The sequence below is a fragment of the Bos javanicus genome, chromosome 11 (genome assembly GCF_032452875.1).
Source record: "Bos javanicus breed banteng chromosome 11, ARS-OSU_banteng_1.0, whole genome shotgun sequence".
In the NCBI taxonomy this organism is placed as follows: domain Eukaryota; kingdom Metazoa; phylum Chordata; class Mammalia; order Artiodactyla; family Bovidae; genus Bos; species Bos javanicus.
Window position 1 is genome coordinate 49037851 of NC_083878.1, and position 20519 is coordinate 49058369.

The window sequence follows — 20519 nt, forward strand, 5'->3', positions numbered from 1 at the left end:
TTTGGTGGTTTGTTTGTTTTTTTCTTAATCCCAGTGCCCAGGCCAGCATCTCACATGCTGTCTGCAGGAAGTGTGTGTCCCTGAGCTGTCTCCTCACCAGCCAAGATAGGACCTGTTTTGTGGAAGATGGAAAAAGTGCTCTGGGAGGAGGATTGTGAAATGATAGGGATGACGTGAGGGGCTTTCGAAACCCTGGGAAGGAGTACCCACGTGAACTACAGCCCCTGGCTATTCTTGGCCACCAGCAGCTCAGTCAGGACAGCTGCCCCAAGCCTGCAGTCAACTGGGGACAGGGCCGCCCCAGCCAATGCAGGCCTCTGCTGCCCCCTGGTGGCCCCCAGGGCCTCTGCTAGGCAGCGTCTCCAAGGCCCCCAGTGTCTGATCTCTGGGAAACTACTCAACCCCAATCCTGAAGACAGGAGACTTCTGTCTTTCAGACAGAAATCTTGAGATTTTCCATTGGAGCCCCCACTTCACAGCCGTTCAGGGCCTCCTTGCAATATGGCGCCAGGAATAGCTAAGAACAGAGCCTTAGGTATCTTTTCAACTCAGTACTTTGCAGTTAAACTCATGGTATGATCTTCAGTGGCCTCCTTCACTTATCAAAGGCTGTTTTCTCATCCATAAAATGGGAATGATAATATGGATCCTTACTCATATGGGTTGTGTGAAGATTAAAGAAAATAATGCAAGACTTCCCTGGTGGTCCAGTGGTTGAGACTTCACTTTCCAGGGCATGCTGGTTTGATCCCTGGCGGAGGAGCTAGGATCCCATATGCCTTTCAGCCCCCCAAAAAAAAAAAAAAAAAACCCCAAACAAAAAACAGAAACAATATTGTAACAAATTCAATAAAAACTTTAAAAATAGTCCCCATTAAAAAAAAAAAACTTTAAAAAATAAATAAATTTAAAAATAAAGAAAATAATGCATGAAAATCGATTAGCACAGTGCCTGATGCACAGTAAAGATCCAAGCGGTAAGTATTGCTATTATTGTAACAGTGGGAGTCTTGACGACCCTCTGTTTCATTCTGCCTCCTCTCTCTGTCACCTTTCTCCATGAGACCCTCTCTCCAGTGATCTGTCTCCCCCAGCCCACCACTTGCCTGCTACCACCTCCCAGTGCTGGCAAAGAATCTGCACCCGAGGAAATAATTATGGTGCCCATGGTGGCCTAGACATCTACAAGATCAAAATCTGATGACAAGTGAAATGCACCAGGCCTGGCCCAGGGACTCCTGGAGAAGCTTGGCTGGAGAAACTGAACAGAATTGCTACACTCCTCCTGGCCCACCCAGGACTGCCTGCTTAGGGAAAGCAGGCCTTGTGCCAGTGTTTTGTGCCCCTTGGGTGGTCTGGAGGCCCAGAACTTCGCCAATTTGGGGAGGTGGGGGTGAGGTGTGCAGAGGAAGGAGTTATTGCTACCAACACCCTGGGAAGGTAAGTGGAGTCCATTTAGGAAAAGAAATTTTTCTGCACCACCTCCCCCATTGTTTTCCCTTTTCTTTTCCTCATAAAAAATGTTAACTTATCGTGATGATGCAATTAAACAGGTTATTGTAGAAACTTCGGAATATACAGGAAAGTATAGAGAAGAAAATAAGAACAACTTATAATACTTACATGTTCAACAGATACTTGCAAACAACAAGATCCTGGGAATGGAAAAGTAAATGAGAGACCCCATCTTAACCCTCCCAGAGTCACACTCAGGTAAGGGGATTGCATCCTCCTGGGACAACCAGCCACTTATAATAGTCTGACGTGCTTCCTTCAAGTCTTTTTCCTAAATAGATCTAAATCTATATATAATGATTTCAAACAGCACTGAGGTCACATTGTCTATATCCATGCCGTGTGTGTGCTAAGTCACTTCAGTAGTGTCTGACTCTGTGCAACCCTATGGACTATAACCCATCAGGCTCCTTCGTCCATGGGATTCTCCAGGCAAGAATACTGCAGTGGATTGCCATGCCCTCCTCCAGAGGATCCTCCCAACCCAGGGATCGAACCCTGTCTCTTACATCTCCTGCATTGGCAGGCAGGTTCATTACCACTAGTGCCCCCTGGGAAGTAAAACTGCTATCCATCCAAAAATTCTGGCGTGGATTAATAGCTGAATACTCCAGCATATAAGTGCAATATAATCTAACCAATCCCAGTTTGTCAGTTATTATTGTTTCCAATTTTCTTGGCAGTTCTAAATAACATTATGCAAAAAATTCTTTTAGATAATTTTTATGATCTGCTCTGACTATTTACCTAGGGTATTTTTGTAGGAAAGGAATCATTGGATCAAATGGAATAAACATTAGAAACAAACAAAAACAATACTGAATTTTGGTTATAAAGTAATGCATGCATTTTGAAAAATAATTGACCAAATATAGAAAAGTACAAAGAAGAAAATAATGTTCACCTATAATTCTATTACCTCCAGGTAATCACTGCTAATAATCTTGAGACCTATATTTCCAGATTTGTATCTGCACATAAAGGTTTTAAACCCACTGACAGAATTCATCTGGTAACTTGAGTAGTACATTTTTCTTTGCACATATATACAATATTTTTTCCAAAATAGGATTTTACTGTAAATATTTTTATTCTAATCTGTTGATGATACACTGTGAGTTACTTTTCATTTACATAAATACATTTCTACCACATCATTTTTAACAGTTGCATGATATTTCACTATAGTTGTATACTATGTTTTATTAAATTACTCTTCTATTTTTAGACATCTAGGTTATATAAATTTTCTGCTGTTAGAAATCATATTGTGATAAATATTCTTATATGGGCATCTTTATGCATTTTTAAGATTTTATTTTATTTTTGGCCTTGCTGTGCAGCATATAAGATCTTAGTTCCCTAACCAGGGTTCAGACCTCTGCCCCCCACAGTGGAAGCATGGAATCCTAACCACTGGACCATCAGGGAATTCTCAGTTTTTAAGATTTTAAGACCACTTGCCCTTGGGCTTCCCTGGTGGCTCAAATGGAAAAGAATCTGCCTGCAATGCGGGTGGTCGGAAAGATCCCCTGGAGAAGGAAATGGCAACCCTCTCCAGTATTTTTGCCTCGAGAATTCCATGGACAGAGGAGCCCGGCAGGCTATAGTCCATGGTGTCACAAAGAGTCAGACACCACTGAGCAAATGCCACGCACACTTATCCCTAAAGTTCTCTAGTTATCTGTTTCAAGAAATTAAAAAAAATATATATATATACATACTAACTATCCCATAAATATATTGTGGATACTATATTTCTTGAAGTTTTCCTCTTTTTTCCTACAGTGACTTTATTTCCCTTTGTAAGCTTGTTCTTCTGCCTTGGTTTTTCTCTATTATTCACAGAGCCTTTTCTCAATTACTAGCTGATCTTTGGTTGTTTATATATAAGAGGGTGATATTAAAAAACTGATCGGAAGTTTCCAGGTTAAGAGTCCAGGCTGAGAACACACACACTATGTTTCTCCCTCCTGTACCCTCACCAATATTATAGTAAAGAGATTAAGTGTGGGGAGCAGGGGAAGAGAGAGAAACCAAAGGGCAGAGAAAGCAAGAGGGGGAACCACAGCAGCCAAACTTTAGATGCTGGAAAGCATACAGTGAGGAGGGGTTGATACGACACAGTGCAGGAGGAGCTGATGCGAGAGGTTTGTTGTTCAGTCGCTAAGTCACGTCTGACTCTTTGCAACCCCATGGACTGCAGCCCACCAGGCTCCCCTTGTCCTTTACCATCTCCTGAAGCTTGCTCAAACTCATGTCCATCGAGTCGGTGCTGCCATCCAACTATTCTCATCCTCTGTCATCCCTTTCTCCTCCTGCCCTCAATCTTTCCCAGCATCAGGATCTTTTCTAATAAGTCGGTTCTTTGCATCAGGTGGCCAAAATACTGGAGTGTCAAATTCAGCATCAGTCCTTCCAGTGGATATTCAGGGTTGATTTCCTTTAGGATTGACTGGTTTAATCTCCTTTCTGTCCAAGGATAAATTACTGATTTACTGATTTTTTCCAAAGTGTATTAAGAGAATAATTTTTTTAATTTAATTTTATTTAACTTTACAATATTTTATTGGTTTTGCCATATATCAAAATGAATCTGCCACAGGTATACATGTGTTCCCCATCCTGAACCCTCCTCCCTTCTCCCTCCCCATACCATCCCTCTGGGTCGTCCCAGTGCACCAGCCCCAAGCATCCAGTATCATGCATCGAACCTGGACTGGCGACTCGTTTCATATATGATATTATACATATTTCAATGCCATTCTCCCAAATCATCCCACCCTCTCCCTCTCCCACAGAGTCCAAAAGACTGTTCTATACATCAGTGTCTCTTTTGCTGTCTCGTATACAGGGTTATGGTTACCATCTTTCTAAATTCCATATATATGCGTTAGTATACTATATTGGTGTTTTTCTTTCTGGCTTACTTCACTCTGTATAATAGGCTCCAGTTTCATCCACCTCATTAGAACTGATTCAAATGTATTCTTTTTAATGGCTGAGTAATACTCCATTGTGTATATGTACCACAGCTTTCTTATCCATTCATCTGATGATGGACATCTAGGTTTCTTCCATGTCCTGGCTATTATAAACAGTGCTGTGATGAACATTGGGGTACACGTGTCTCTTTCAATTCTGGTTTCCTCGGTGTGTATGCCCAGCAGTGGGATTGCTGGATCATAAGGCAGTTCTATTTCTAGTTTTTTAAGGAATCTCCACACTGTTCTCCATAGTGGCTGTACTAGTTTGCATTCCCACAAACAGTGTAAGAGGGTTCCCTTTTCTCCACACCTTCTCCAGCATTTATTGCTTGTAGACTTTTGGTTCGCAGCCATTCTGACTGGCATGAAATGGTACCTCATAGTGGTTTTGATTTGCATTTCTCTGATAATGAGTGATGTTGAGCATCTCTTCATGTGTTTGTTAGCCATCTGTATGTCTTCTTTGGAGAAATGTCTGTTTAGTTCTTTGGCCCATTTTTTGATTGGGTCATTTATTTTTCTGGAATTGAGCTGCAGGAGTTGCTTGTATATTTTTGAGATTAGTTGTTTGTCTGTTGCTTCATTTGCTATTATTTTCTCCCATTCTGAAGGCTGCCTTTTCACCTTGCTTATAGTTTCCTTTGTGTGCAGAAGCTTTTAAGTTTAATTAGGTCCCATTTATTTTTGCTTTTATTTCCAATATTCTGGGAGGTGGGTCATATAGGATCCTGCTGTGATGTATGTCAGAGAGTGTTTTGCCTATGTTGTCCTCTAGGAGTTTTATAATTTCTGGTCTTACATTTAGATCTTTAATCCATTTTGAGTTTATTTTTGTATATGGTGTTAGAAAGTGCTCTAGTTTCATTCTTTTACAAGTGGTTGACCAGTTTTCCCAGCACCACTTGTTAAAGAGATTGTCTTTAATCCATTGTGTATTCTTGCCTCCTTTGTCAAAGATAAGGTGTCCATATGTGCGTGGATTTATCTCTGGGCTTTCTATTTTGTTCCATTGATCAATATTTCTGCCTTTGTGCCAGTACCATACTGTCTTGATGACTGTGGCTTTGTAGTAGAGCCTGAAGTCAGGCAGGTTGATTCATCCAGTTCCATTCTTCTTTCTCAAGATAGCTTTGGCTATTCGAGGTTTTTTGTATTTCCATACAAATTGTGAAATTATTTGTTCTAGCTCTGTGAAGAATACCATTGGTAGCTTGATAGGGATTGCATTGAATCTATAGATTGCTTTGGGTAGTATACTTATTTTCACTATATTGATTCTTCCAACCCATGAACATGGTATATTTCTCCATCTATTAGTGTCCTCTTTGATTTCTTTCACCAGTGTTTTATAGTTTTCTATATATAGGTCTTTAGTTTCTTTAGGTAGATATATTCCTAAGTATTTTATTCTTTTCATTGCAATGGTGAATGAAATTATTTCCTTAATTTCTCTTTCTGTTTTCTCATTATTAGTGTATAGGAATGCAAGGGATTTCTGTGTGTTGATTTTATATCCTGCAACTTTACTATATTCATTGATTAGTTCTAGTAATTTTCTGGTGGAGTCTTTATGGTTTTCTATGTAGAGGATCATGTCATCTGCAAACAGTGAGAGTTTTACTTCTTCTTTTCCAATTTGGATTCCTTTTATTTCTTTTTCTGCTCTGATTGCTGTGGCCAAAACTTCCAAAACTATGTTGAATAGTAATGGTGAAAGTGGGCACCCTTGTCTTGTTCCTGACTTTAGAGGAAATGCTTTCAATTTTTCACCATTGAGGATAATGTTTGCTGTGGGTTTGTCATATATAGCTTTTATTATGTTGAGGTATGTTCCTTCTATTCCTGCTTTCTGGAGAGTTTTTATCATAAATGGATGTTGAATTTTGTCAAAGGCTTTCTCTGCATCTATTGAGATAATCATATGGTTTTTATTTTTCAATTTGTTAATGTGGTGTATTACATTGATTGATTTGCGGATATTGAAGAATCCTTGCATCCCTGGGATAAAGCCCACTTGGTCATGGTGTATGACCTTTTTAATGTGTTGTTGGATTCTGATTGCTAGAATTTTGTTAAGGATTTTTGCATCTATGTTCATCAGTGATATTGGCCCATAGTTTTCTTTTTTTGTGGCATCTTTGTCAGGTTTTGGTATTAGGGTGATGGTGGCCTCATAGAATGAGTTTGGAAGTTTACCTTCCTCTGCAATTTTCTGGAAGAGTTTGAGTAGGATAGGTGTTAGCTCTTCTCTAAATTTTTGGTAGAATTCAGCTGTGAAGCCATCTGGACCTGGGCTTTTGTTTGCTGGAAGATTTCTGATTACAGTTTCAATTTCCGTGCTTGTGATGGGTCTGTTAAGATTTTCTATTTCTTCCTGGTCCAGTTTTGGAAAGTTGTACTTTTCTAAGAATTTGTCCATTTCTTCCACGTTGTCCATTTTATTGGCATATAATTGCTGATAGTAGTCTCTTATGATCCTTTGTATTCTGTGTTGTCTGTTGTGATCTCTGCATTTTCATTAAGAGAATCTTTTTAAGATTACAAAGATGGGAAAATGATAGTAGCATTGAAAAATTCAACAAAAAGAAAAAAACACTGAGGAAATTTCCCAGAAGTAGAACAAAAAGACAAAAAGAGAAAATTGGAGAAATCAGAATAGGAAGTCCAACATCCAAATCACTCTGACTTCTAGAAAGAGAGATCAGGGGAAAAAAAAAAACAAAAGGAAGGAACCAGTAAATAAACAAATTAAGAAAATAACTCAGAACTAAATAAAGGATATACATTTCTGGATTAAAGGGGCTGGTATATAGCCAGACAAATTAAAATGGAGCTACACCAAAGTGTAGTGTTGTGACACTGGAGAGCACTGGGGAACCAACGGGAGATCAGACAGGCTTCAGAGAGGAGAAACAGACATGTGAGAAAGGATCAGAATCAGACTGGCCGCAGCTACTTAACCCCCAGTACCCTAGATCCTGTGCTCTGCAACAGGAGAAGCCACTACAATGAGAAACCCACACACCGCAACTAGAGAGTAGCCCCGACTCGCCACAGCTAGAGAAAGCCTGCACATAGCAATGAAAACCCAGCACAGCCGTAAAGAAAGAAAGAAAGAAAAACTTTTTAAAAATAGTACAGTAAAACATTAACTTAGACATGCAACATTCAGATACAACTTTATTTTTGCTGCCCAGTATCAACTCATCTTCTGGAATTTGTGTTTTAATGGAATTTCTGGGGTCATGGACCCCACCCTTAGCTGAGGTGGGGGAGAGTGAGAGGGCATGAGCAGCACAGTCCAGGGTGGAACATTCAGGGCCCTGAATTCCCTGGCTCTGGGATTAGTTCAGGCAAAGGTCAAAAAAAAGGATCCAGCACAAGCAGTGACAATCCTGCCGAGATTCCTGGGCAAGAAACACATACTCTTTCCTGCACAAAGGAAGTGGGGCTCAAGCTGAGGCCACCATCTTGGGAAAGGCTTGTCTGAAGAGAGACATGGGACAGGGAAGAAACATCATCCAGGCTGAGTCAGGCTACACTCCTCCCCTGGATTGGCGTACCCACTTCCTGGTCTACCCACTTCATGTCTTAACCCACACTAAAGGGGCTTTCGCTTCCACCAGTGGAGCAAAAACTGCTTGTGTCACATCCAAGGTCACTTTCCTACTCCTTCAGACGACACTTTTTAGCAGCCTCTCCCGCTTCTAAAATCCCTGAGCTGTCTTCTGACTATGGTGCATACTCCTTGGGCTTCTCGTCTTCTGCTTGGCTGGCTGCTCATCCTCCCCTCAACCTCATGGTGATGGGGTCCCAGGGCTCAATCCTGCACCCTCTCACTTGCCTGCACCTTTCCCTGAAGTGAGCCCATCCACTCCCAAGGTGTTCTTCACTACTTTTTTGATGACACCCAAATTTGTATCCAGCCTAAACCTCTTTTCTGAGCTCCAGAAAGCTTGCATAATTCAGTTACCATCCTTGACGTGTCCAACATTTGTATTCTGGTCCCCACTCAAAGCCATTATATGCCTTAGCAAGTGCGAACATACACAGATGTTAAACCAGGAACATTTCAACCAGGAACCTGGAATATCATCTAGACTCTGCCCTCTGCTCCCCATCTCTCTATACATCACTCATCAGTAAGACCTGTTACTTTTCCTTCCAAACATATCTTGAATTTATTCACTTTCTCCAACTTCACTCTCACAGTTTGGATGGGTCATCAGTGTGGTCCGGGTTTTCTTCTCCTGGGGACATGGGATGATAGCACTTTTCCAGCCTATTTGAAGTTAGGCATGCCTGTGTGACTTACTTCTTACATGTGAGAAGACGAAGCATCTGTCACTTCTGGTGGGGAATTTCAAGAACCAGTACACATCCCTTCCTCCTGCCATGGGCATTATGGAAATCATATTGAGGTGAGGACCCTGACAACCTGAATCCCTGAGTAATTAATACAAGCATAGCTGTCCTGCTCACTGGCAAAAAAAAAAAAAAAAAAACACCTGAAAATAAATATTTGTTGTTAAGCCACTGAGGTTAAGGTCTGTTTGTTACTGTAGCACAACATAGCCTATCCTGTCTGATAAACTATCTGGTCCAAGTCACCCAAGCTCCTGCAGCAGCCTCCTACTTCTACTCCTCTCTCCTACCACACAGCAGAGTAACCTCTTTACAGCTTTATTGTTGTTGTTTAATCACTAAGTCATGTCCGACTCTTTTCGACCCCATGAACTGCAGCAAAACAGGCTTTCCGGTCCTTCACTATCTCCTGGAGTTTGCAAACTCATGTCCATTGAGTCAGTGATGCCATTCAACTATCTCATTCTCTGTTGCCCTCTTCTCCTCCTGCCTTCAATCTTTCCCAGGATCAGGGTCTTTTCCAATGAGTTAGATCTTTGCATCAGGTGGCCAAAGAATTGGAGCTTCAGTATCAGTCCTTCCAATGAATATTTAGGGCTCATTTCCTTTAGAATTTGTTGGTTTGACCTCCTTGCAGTCCAAGGGACTCTCAATAGTCTTCTCCAGCACCATAGTTTGAAAGCATCAATTTTTCAGCGCTCAGCCTTCCTTATGGTCCAACTCTCACATCCGTATATGACTACTGGAAAAACCATAGCTTTGACTATACAGACCTTTGTCAGCAAAAAATGTCTCTGCCTTTTAACACGCTGTCTAGATTTGTCATAGATTTTCTTCCAAGGAGCAAGTGTCTTTTAATTTCATGGCTAAGGTCACCATCCACAGTGATTTTGGAGCCCAAGAAAATAAAATCTGTCACTGTTTCCACTTATTTCCCATCTATTTGCCATGAAGTGATAGGATCAGATGCCATGATCTTAGTTTTTTGAATGTTGAGTTTTAAGCCAGCTTTTTCACTCTCCTCTTTCACTCTCATCAAGAAGCTCTTTAGTTTCCCTTCACCTTCTTTGCAACTTAAGTCAGATCTTATCACACCTTCCTTAAAACCTTTTGGCAGTTTCTCTTATCCGTAAAGAAAATCCACACTCTTTCTTAGGGTCACAGGATCTGATCCCTGCCTGTCTCTCTGACTGGGTTTCCCACCCCTTTTTTCTCACTCATTACACATCCAGTCCCCCAGGACTCCTTGCTGTCTCTGAGGCACGGAGCTCTTTTCTGCTTCAGGGCTTTTACAGATGCTGTTCCCTCTACCTGGAACCCTTTCCCACATTATTCACATAGCTAGCCCTTTCCCATCTTTCAAGCCTCAACTTAAATGACACCTCTGCCGGAAGGCCCCTACCGCTATTCCCTGTTTGTTCATTTCCTTCTTAGCTTTTACTAGAAGTTGGAATTGCATTTGCTCTTCACAATTATTTACTTGTTTATTCACAAGTAAGCTCTATGGGCGGCCCTGTTGGCCCTCAATACATATTTGTTGGATGGAGGAATGACTGAGTGAGAAGGAATTGCAAAGGCTCAGTGGTAAAGAATCCACCTGCAATGCAGGAGATGAGGGTTCAATCCCTGGGTCAGGAAGATCCCTTGGAGAAGGAAAGGACAACCCACTCCATTATTCTTTTTAGATTTATTTAATTGGAGAATAATTACTTTACAATATTGTGATGGTTTTTGCCACACATCAGTATGAATTGGCCATAGACATACATGTGTCCCCTCCACCCTGAACCCCCCACCTCCCTCCCCATCCCATCCTTCCAGGTCATCACAGAGCACTGCGTTTATGTTCCCTGTGTTATACATCAAACTTCCACTGGCCATCTGTTTTACATATGGTAATGTATATGCTTCAATACTATTCTCTCAAATCATCCCACCCTCTCCTTCTCTCACTGAGTCCAAAAATCTGTTCTTTATTCTTACCTGGAAAAGTCCATGGACAGAGGAACCTGGCAGGCTACAGTCCATGGGGTCGCAAAGAGTCAGACACGACTTAGTGACTAAACAACAACAACAATGCCCTAAGTAAACGTAAGGCCGTAGTGCTCATGGGGCTAGTGAATATCACAGGCCTATTCAGCCTGCCCTCGAGAGGGGATTCTTTAAGGTGACTACGGGCCCAACCCCACAAGATCGTTTACTCTCCTTGGGAGCTAAAGTGCCCCTGAGACACAAGGCCTCTCCAGAGGGCCCAGCTTGGGCTCTGTCCTCCCCCTCAGCTACCACAGCTCACCCAGTGACAGCCCAGCCTGGAGCAGGTCCAACTGGAGCCGAAGAGTGAGCAGCCAGTCCCCAGGGGGAGGTGGCCAGCTGCTGCCGTCATGGAGAATGTGGCCTGGCCAGCTCTCTAGAAATAGCCCAAGGTCAAGGTGGGGTGCTTCCGTCCACCACAGATGGAGAAATCTGAGAGGAGGCCAGTCCCGGATTTCCTTCTACCCCACTACCGGGATCCCTGACCTTGGTCTGGAGCTCCCTGATTTCCAGCCACCTTCCCATAGACCCCTGCACTCATCTCTGCTTTCAATGAACACTCAGGCTTCACTTCCTACCCCCTCTGCCTCCCAACATACCCCTGAGATGGACCAGGTGGGCCTTATCCCATGTCAAAGCTCAGAAGGTCAAGGGTGTCTTCCAACTTAGCACGTGAGTTGACCGACAAACTGGATGGCAGTGCAGAGCCCCATTCTAGACTCAGTGCTTTACCCTGGTGGGACCTTCCTCACGGAGGGGACATGCCTAGCAGAGTCCACAGCCTCTGCCCTGGGATTGATCACATCTACCTGTCACCTGCTCTCAGGGACCCTTTGTCCTGTGGACTCTGACCCTGTTCATTGGCACTGAGAGCAGTGTAGCCTCGTCAGCTGCTGCTGTCAGCTACTGGGACCTCGCTGTTTCCGGCCACTTGCACCTTGGGTGCTGAATACACTGCCTGCTGGTCCAGCTCATTCACCAGACCTCACAGCTGGCCCGACCACACAAACCCACTGTCCTCACACCCACAAAACTGGGGCATCCAGCCACAAGCTTCATCAGTCCCTTGTGGCAAGCAGGGCCCCAGACTCACTTTTCTTGAAGGTTCCCACAGGCCTGGGAGGAGGGAGCGGGGAGGTACCTCAGGGAGACCAGCTGGATGGTCTGGAACAGACGCAGGAAGGGGCGCTGCCCGGGGATGGCCAGCAGGGCCGGAGACGGGGGAGGATGGGAGGAGTCCACACAGGGGGTGACTGGCCCTTTGAAAAGAACAGGACAGGGTGGGCACCTGGTAGATTTCTGCTAATCAGATTACAGTAGGCAGAGCTGATTCAGGAAGTAGGAGAGAATGAAAGGTGGGATTTTTTTTTTTTTAAATAAATACAGCATTTGTTTTTAAAGGACTTTCAATAGGTCCAAATGAAAGCTGGTAGAATGTCCTGTAGTAGACAACCTTTGGAATTTGAGTGACCCGTATCTGTGTGCACACCAGGATTCCATGTGCAGAAGCCCAGCAAGTGCACTGCACAACTCTAGGGCCCCCTTCACATTGCACAGATTGTGAACTCGAATACTTATCACAGATTTCTGGCGGGTGACAGCCAGGTGTCTTAAGGAAGGAAAGAAGGGCATCTTTCTTTTGGGCTAGTGGTAGGGCTTCAAGTAGGTACTTCTGGCAAGCTTGAAATTAAACTTCAAAAATTAAAATCTCTCTAGCATAAATGTGCTACTCATACTCATTTGCATGACAGCCCTTTCTTCCTGAAGTATGCAAAGGTGGAGATTAATTAGCATCCATTCTTAATTACAGAGCCCCAAATTCAAGAAGACAGATTTTTTTTTTACACGCTTTGGGATTGTGGGAGGTAGGGTGGAGGGAAGGGTATTCGAGAACTCAATGCTGTCAAAAGCACCAATAATTCCTAGGCCTTATTTTAAGCAATATTTGAATTTGGGTATTATATGATTCTCTCTATGCCTTTACATAGAGAGTGCTTACAAACTTTTCTGGAATTATTTTCTTCACTGGCTACCCATGTGAATCTTTGTTCCCAATCTTTGTTCCCACACATTCCAAACCAGCAACCCTATATCTTTGGTTAAATGAAGCACTGACTGCTCAGAACCCATTCACTTCTTTTTTCTTTTTAAATTTATTTGGCTGCACCAGGTCTTAGTAGAGGCATGCAGAATCGTCTAGTTGCAGCTTGTGAACTCTTAACTGTGGCATGTGGGATCTAGTTCCCTGACCAGGGATCAAACCCAGGCCCCCTGCTTTCAGAGTGCAGAAGTTTAGCCACTGGACCACCAGGGAAATCCCAGAAACCATTCACTTCTAACACCACAGATCCTTAACAGACAGACTCTGAAATGAGTATTCTCAGAATCATGAATACACTCAACTCTCTGAGAATCACCAAAAGCAGACCTAGCAGGCAAAGTTTCCCTAATAAAGATAAGGGTCTCCAATGAGCTGAAGAAATGTTTTCCACATAGGCCAGACATTAAAGCATTCAGTGAAGGAGTGGCTGAGGAAAGTTTAGAATTGTGGGTAGAGGCTAGGTGTCCACAGGCTGTCACCTGGGAGCCTTGTGTTACCAACCACATGACCACTCACTTCCTGGGCAACAGTTTCTGGTCAACATGAAGACCTCTCTCTGGAAATTTCTTGAAGATATATTTGGCAAGTAAATAGCAACTAGGACTGTTTGCTGCCTTTATACCAAGTAAAAGGGAACATCCCCGCGTAACCCAGCCCTCAGTGGCAGCTTCCCCAGGCTTGTATATTGGGAAGTCCAGTGCTAACCCTGACATATCACCCTGCCACCTGGGCTGGAAGCTGCTTCCCACAGTCCCCTCCCTCGTGTGCTCCCAGGTTAGACTTTGTCAGTGAGAGAATCATGCCCTGGACTTAGACGGCAGGAGGGAAGCAGAAGCCATTTTCCCCAGAAGCTTGGTCAGGTGCAAGAGTATCACAGAACTCTAAGGGCTCCCACTTTCTCCCCTCACACTTCTGGTTGCAGACTGGGTCCCCAAGTCACAGAACAGCTTCTGTTTTTCTGACCACCTGATAGATGCTGAGGCCCTCAAGTTCTCTCTGCTCTCTGATTTAACCCTCAGCCTTACACAGGGCCTCTCATGACTCCATTCCCACCCATGCTCAGCACTGACCCACATGGAGAGCTCAGCCCCCTTCCTCGAGGCTCTGTGTATGCAACAGACCTCACAGGATGCCTAGAGGTTAGCACCAATGACATGAAGAAATGTCATACACCATGATTCTTAAAAGTTGCTCCATCCATTTTCTCCACCTCTACTCAGTTTGGCCACCTGATGAAAAGAGTCAGTTCATTGGAAAAGACCCTGATGCTGGAAAAGATTGAAGGCAAAAGGAGAAAAGGGTGGTAAAGGATGAGATGGTTAGATAGCATCACCAGGTCAATGGACATGAATCTGAGCAAACTCTGGGAAACAGTGAAGGACAGGGAAGCCTGGCGTGCTGCAGTTCATGGGGTTGCAAAAAGTTGGACACGACTTAGCCACTGAACAACAGCAACTCAGTTTCAGGCCTGCTTCGTGAGCCCTGATAAAACAAAAGCCACCCACTCTAGGTTGTAAGCTTCAACAGACTGAAGAGCTTCTAGACACCTTGAAGTTTGCACCTTTCCTTTATCCAGCTTCCACCAACAGAGGGGAATAGCATACACAGAGATTTCTCCACCACCCTAACCCCTTCCTCCCTTAGAAGGAAAATGCTGCTATACTTTCTATTCCTCTCATTCATTTTCTCCTCCTGCACTAGAGTTTGTCCTCAAATTGGATATTACTAACTCTGAATGATTTTATTTTAGGGTGGTGCATGCACTTGTCATCAATTACTGTGTAACAAGTCACCTCAAAGCTTAGCTGCTTAAAACTCACCGTTACTATCTCACCATTTCTGTGGGTCAGGAGTTAAGGACTGACTTAGTTGAATGGTACTGGCTCAGGGATTCCCAGCAGGGGGTGGACAAGATGTGAGCCAAGACTCCAGTCACCTGATCGCTTGCTTGGAGCCAGAGGGTCTGCTTCCAAGATGAAAGTGAAAAGCAGATTCTTTACCATCTGAACCACCAGGGAAGTTTCCAAGATGCCACCCCCACAGAGCTGCTGTCAGCACATGGCCTTTCCTTCAGGCTGCAGGGGTGTCCTCATGGGCATGCCAGCTAACTTCCCCAGAGTGAGCAATATAAGAAACAGAGCACCCACGATCTGGCCTCAAAAGTCACAAGCCATCAGTTCCTCCAGACTGTACGCATTTGAAATGAGCCATGAAGTCCACCCACACTCAAGGGGAAAGGAATTAAACTTCACTTTTTAAAGGGAAGCACTTCAAGGAATATGTAGGCATATTTTAAAGCCACCAAAGTGTGAAAGCAGAATAAAGATAAGATGTCAAAATACCTATGTTCTCTAGAGTCTGTTACAGAGTGAAGCCAGAAAGGGAAAAACAAATACTGTTTATTAACACGTAGTATAGAATCTAGAAAAACGGTACTGCTGAACCTATTTTCAGGGCAGGGATAGAGCAGCAGATGTAGAGAAAAGACTTGTGGACACCGTAAGAGAAGGAGAGGATGCGATCGATGAACTGAGAGAGCAGCAGGAAAACATATACATTACCATACGTAAAATAGATAGCCAGTGGGAATTTGCTGTTTGATGCAGGGAGCTCAAACTGGTGCTCTGTGACAACCTAGAGGGGCGCGATAGGGTGGGAGGAAGGTTCAAGAGAGAGGGGACATACATATATACTTATTGCTGATTCATGTTGATGTACGGCAGAAACCAACACACTATTGTAAAGCAGTTAGCCTCCAAATAAAGATAAATAAATAGAAGAAAAGAAACAAAACAAAACAAAAGATAAAGCATCAAAGTACCTGTGTTCTCTAGAGCCTGTTATATAGAGTGAAGTAACTCAGAAAGAAAACAAAGTATATTAACGCATATATATGGAATCTAGAAAAATGGTACTGATGAACTTAGTTACAGGGCGGGAATGGAGCAGCAGACGTAAGAACAGACATGCAGACACAGAGAGAAGGAGGGAGTGGGACGAACTGCGGGGGTTGCGCTGACACATGCACACTACCATGTGTAAAACAGATAGCTAGTGGAAGCTGCTTTATGTGATAACACACGGAGCTCAGCCCGGGCTTTGTGACAGTTGAGAGGTGTGAGATGGGGAGGGTCTGGGGGTGAGGAGGCTTAAGAGGGAGGGAATATATGTATTGGCTGATTCACGTTGTTGTCTGGAGAAACCAACACAACACTGTAAAGCAATCATCCTCTAATTAAAAATTTTAAAATAAAAAAATTTTTAATTAAATTAAAAAAAATTTTTTATTTAAATTAAAAAAATTTTTTTCAAAACTGTGTTCTAATTTTACATCTAAATGCTGAGGGACATCCCCTCATCCCTCTAGATCTATTTCCCCAAGATAAGAAGATTGACTTCAGTGACCACTAGGGCTTTGTTTCCAGTTAGTAGGTGTCTCAGTGTTCCAGCTCCAGCACTCAAGATCCTAGGACTTGACCCCAGACCTCAGGCACCCCTCCTTTTCCTCCCCTTCTCTTGCTGCAAGCTCTTGGCCCCAGGTGCATCCACCACCCACTGGAACCCAAACCTAGTTCATCAGCATCTCTGGATGGCACCCAGGCATCAGCAGGTTTTATGGCTCCCTGGTGGTTGAGGACATGGTTGAAGACCACTCCTCTAACTGCTCAGTGGGAACCCTGAGCAGAGAGATCCTTTCAACAAATAAAATAACAGTTGTTGTTGTTATTGTTGAGTCGATAAGTCATGTCTGACTCTGAACCTCATGGACTGCAGTACACCAGGCTTCCCTGTCCTTCACTATCCCCTGGGATTTGCTAAGATTCATGTCCATTGAGTCAGTGATGCTATCTAACCATCTCATCCTTTGCCCACCTCTTCTCCATTTGCCTTCAAATCTTTTCCAGCATCAGAGTCTTTTCCAATGAGTCTTCTCTTCACCTCAGGGGGCCAAAGTATTAGAGCTTCAGCTTCAGCATCAATCCTTCTAATGAATATACAAGGTTGATTTCCTTTAGAATTGACTGGTTTGATCTCCTTGCTGTCCAAGGATAAATTACTGATTTGTCTTTTTCCTTTGAAGTATATGTACATCAAAGTACAGGTATTCAATGTCCAGTTAATCATTCCTGGCGTCTGATTTTTCTAAGAGAACACTTTGCTCCTTGTTACCTCAGAGAAATACTTAGAAAAGTTTAGCAAGTTAGAGAAGTTTGCAGAAATTGTTCAAGGCCAGGATAGAACTTTTTATAGAAGTTTTCCTGCTCAGGCTTTCTCATCATGGTATTGTTTCTGTGGGAAAATTGACCCAATTTTTATCTTTTTGACTTACACCACCTTTTCCTAGAATATAACCTGCTATAAGTTTAAACAATGCCTGTCTTTTGGGGTTTTTTTTTTTTGCTTGTGTATGTGCATGTGTGGGTGTGAGAAAAATCAACCATCTCCAAGAGGGTAGAGCCCAGTGCTGAGAACGATGCAAGCTAGGAGCACTCTGGGAAGAAATGCCTCTGGAAGGCTGTGGGTGTGAGGCTTGGGTGTGATGCTAGAAACAGTCAGCTGGGCTTTTTGATCGTGACTTAGCATCTTTCCCCATGTGCCCGCCACATCAGTAAGTCATTGGCTCAGTTTGCCCAGGCCTGAGGGGTTTCCTGGGATGCAAGACTTTTCAGTGTTAAAATTGGGAAAGTTCCAGAAAATTAAGACAGTCAACCTCCTACAAGTGTTGGGAACTTCTAGCACTTTCTCTGTCTTTTAATAGTTCTAGAAGTTTCTTTCGGGCAAGGTGCTTTACAGACTCCTGAGCATGGTAAATGCCTGCTGACTGCCTGAACACGTTATCGGGGAAGGAATCTTACCTCCTACCAGTGTAAGAGGCAGGGTGGAGCCAGGCAGGGTGCTTCACTCACAGAAACAGGGATATTGAAAGCACCCCTCTGCACCACGAGGCTTTTAGATGCCAGTGGCAGAGCCCAAGGCCTAAGAAATGGAGCAAGCTGCCTTCTATCAGCCGGCTCCAAACATTGGGGTGCCTATCATGGAGAAAGGGGGTGTGGCCTGTTGTCTGTCCTGAGACTTGTGAGTGACAGCCCTGCACACACATGGGAGGTTTCTGATTGCTTGGGTCTGGGGATTTGCACACACATGTACATTTCTTTGGAATAGGAAATGGCAACCCATTCCCTATTCTCACCTGGGAAATTCCATGGACAGAAGAGCCTGGCGGCCTCCAGTCCATGAGGTAGCAAAGAGTTGGACAAGATTGAGCATGCATGCAGGTATACATTTCTTGATCTTTCCCACTTCTAGGCAGGAAATTTCTCCCTGACTGTAAAAAAAAAAATTTGTCACACATAAACTTCTCTACTTCTTTCTCTGAGGTTACCTTGAGCAAAAAATGACTTTGATGGGGAATTTCCTGGTGGTCCAGTGGTTAGGACTCCATACTTCCAGTGCAGGCGGCAGGGGTTCAATACATGGTTGGGGAACTAAGATCCCGCATGGCACCTGGTGCAGCCAGAAAAAGATAAAAAAGAAAGATGACTTTGATGAATCAGACCTTTTTGCTGTATCAGTGGCAGTCAGGTTATAGATTCTTTTTACGGGAGGTTCTAAAGCAAAAGGATGAGATGAGGAGGGAGGTGGGAGGGAAGGTCAGGATGGGGAACACATGTACACCCATGGCTGATTCAAGTGAATGTATGGCAAAACCCACAATATTGTAAAGTAATTAGCCTCCAATTAAAAAAATTTTTTTTAATATCCTGTGATAAACCATAATGGAAAAGAATATTTTTTAAATGTCTATATGTGTATAACTGAATCACTTTGCTGTACAATTGAGATTGGCACAATATTATAAATCAACTATACTCCAACTAAAAAAAAAGTTCAAACCACTCTTCACCATCTGTGAATACACAGAGTTCATTCATGGGTGTGGATGTATGTCCTGGATTCTCTTCCCTCCCGGCTCTCTCCTGGGCTTCTCCTCACCTGGATCCCCAGCTTCAGGAGATTTCCTTGGCTCTTCCTCTTGGCCCCATCTTCTCTTGTTTCTGTCATTTCTGGGATCAAGAACTTCCCCCACCCTCAGATGGGGGTTGGGAGAGAATGGATACATATATACGTATGACTGAGTCCCTTCACTGTTCCCCTGAAACCATCACAACATTGTTAATCGGCTATACCCCAGTACAAAATGTTTTGATGTTAAAAAACTTTTTTTTATAAAATTAAAAAAAAAAAAAAGAAATTCCCCCACCCACAGCTCAGCCAAAGTGGAGGATCCCACATGGTCGCTATGGACCTGCCTCACCTGGCGAGCCCATTAGATGGAGGGTTGGGGGATGCGGGCGGGGCAGTGGGGGAGGGGTGGGAATCCTGGCCAGCCTTGATAGAACACATTCTCTGTCTCTAAAATCCGGGGCTCAGTCTTAGGGCCTCTGGTGAGCCTGCTTCGTGTTCTGTATCTAAAAGTTTGTGAGTCTCAGGGCCTGTGGTTACCATGTGGGGAAGGAACTTTTGAGGTCCTTGAGCAACAGTGATCAAACTAGGAGGCCAGGTCAGTGGATGGACAATGGAGACAGGTGACCAGGCAGCCTGGGTGAAGGGGACAGAGACAGTGACTCTGAGCCCACTCTGTTCCAGAAACTTCCTGGCCCCCATTCTCATCCTCTTGGTAACTTCAGGTCCTGCGGGACCCTTGTTCTAACTCCTCTTTAGCTTAGCCAGCTTTATACGTTTCTGTCACTTGCCACTCACCAACCCCCGAGAGTCACCAGTGCCCACTGCCCACCCACCCCAACACACACAGGCCCCTTCTTGGGACCCTAAATCTGAGCCTTTCCTGCACCAACAAGACGCCCTGAGCCCCGTCTTTTGCGCTCACTTTCAACTCTAGAGAGGGCCTGCACCCGCTCCCTGTGGGTCTGTTCCCCAGGAGTCAGGGGGAGATGACCTCCTCGCTGTGGCCTCTGCAGGGTCCTCACTCCTGTCTCCACTTCCCATAGCCCAGGCCTCACCTCCCTCACCATCCTGCCGCAGAGACACTTTAGAACACATTTGCTAGAACACTTGAACAAAGTAAACAGTGGTTTCCTCACATTCCTGTCAGCATTTGTTTTTCACAGACTGAAGAGTCTTGAACCTGAGGGCACTCCCCTCCCCACTCCCCCCACTGTGTTCATGGCTCTTGCCTGAACTTTTGTGGGGAAAGGGTGGGGGTGCTCAGGGTCGCTGGGCTTGGACAGCTGTTTCAGGTTGTCCATTTTTAGGCCTTCAGAGTCCATGTTCATCGTCCCCTCTCAAACCCTCCTCTGGCCCAGGACAAGTGACAGGTCAGGGCACTCGGCGCTCAGGATCAGACGGCCTTGACTCCTCACCACAGCACTCCCCTGCCTCCTCCTGTCACAGCCCCAGGCGCCCCTTGGGCCTCATTCTCAGCAACGCCTTGACTTTGTCCCAACCCCATCAGGGTCCAAGGACCTGGCTTCTCCTCTTCTAGGATGTGGTGTGGACCT

At 44.1% G+C, this 20519-nt stretch overlaps 1 long non-coding RNA gene across 3 annotated transcripts in view; it reads left to right on the forward strand.

Annotated features, from left to right (window-relative positions):
* The window catches only part of LOC133257138 (uncharacterized), a 37735-nt gene that overhangs the window by 9978 nt on the left and 7238 nt on the right, over positions 1-20519 (forward strand). For 2 of the 3 annotated variants that reach the window (XR_009739424.1, XR_009739423.1), the window contains exons 4-5: positions 1635-1713; positions 14750-15340. This is a non-coding gene — a long non-coding RNA (uncharacterized LOC133257138). Of the gene's footprint in view, positions 1-1634; positions 1714-14749; positions 15341-20519 lie in introns of those variants that run through there. The other variant, XR_009739425.1, reaches the window with a different exon arrangement.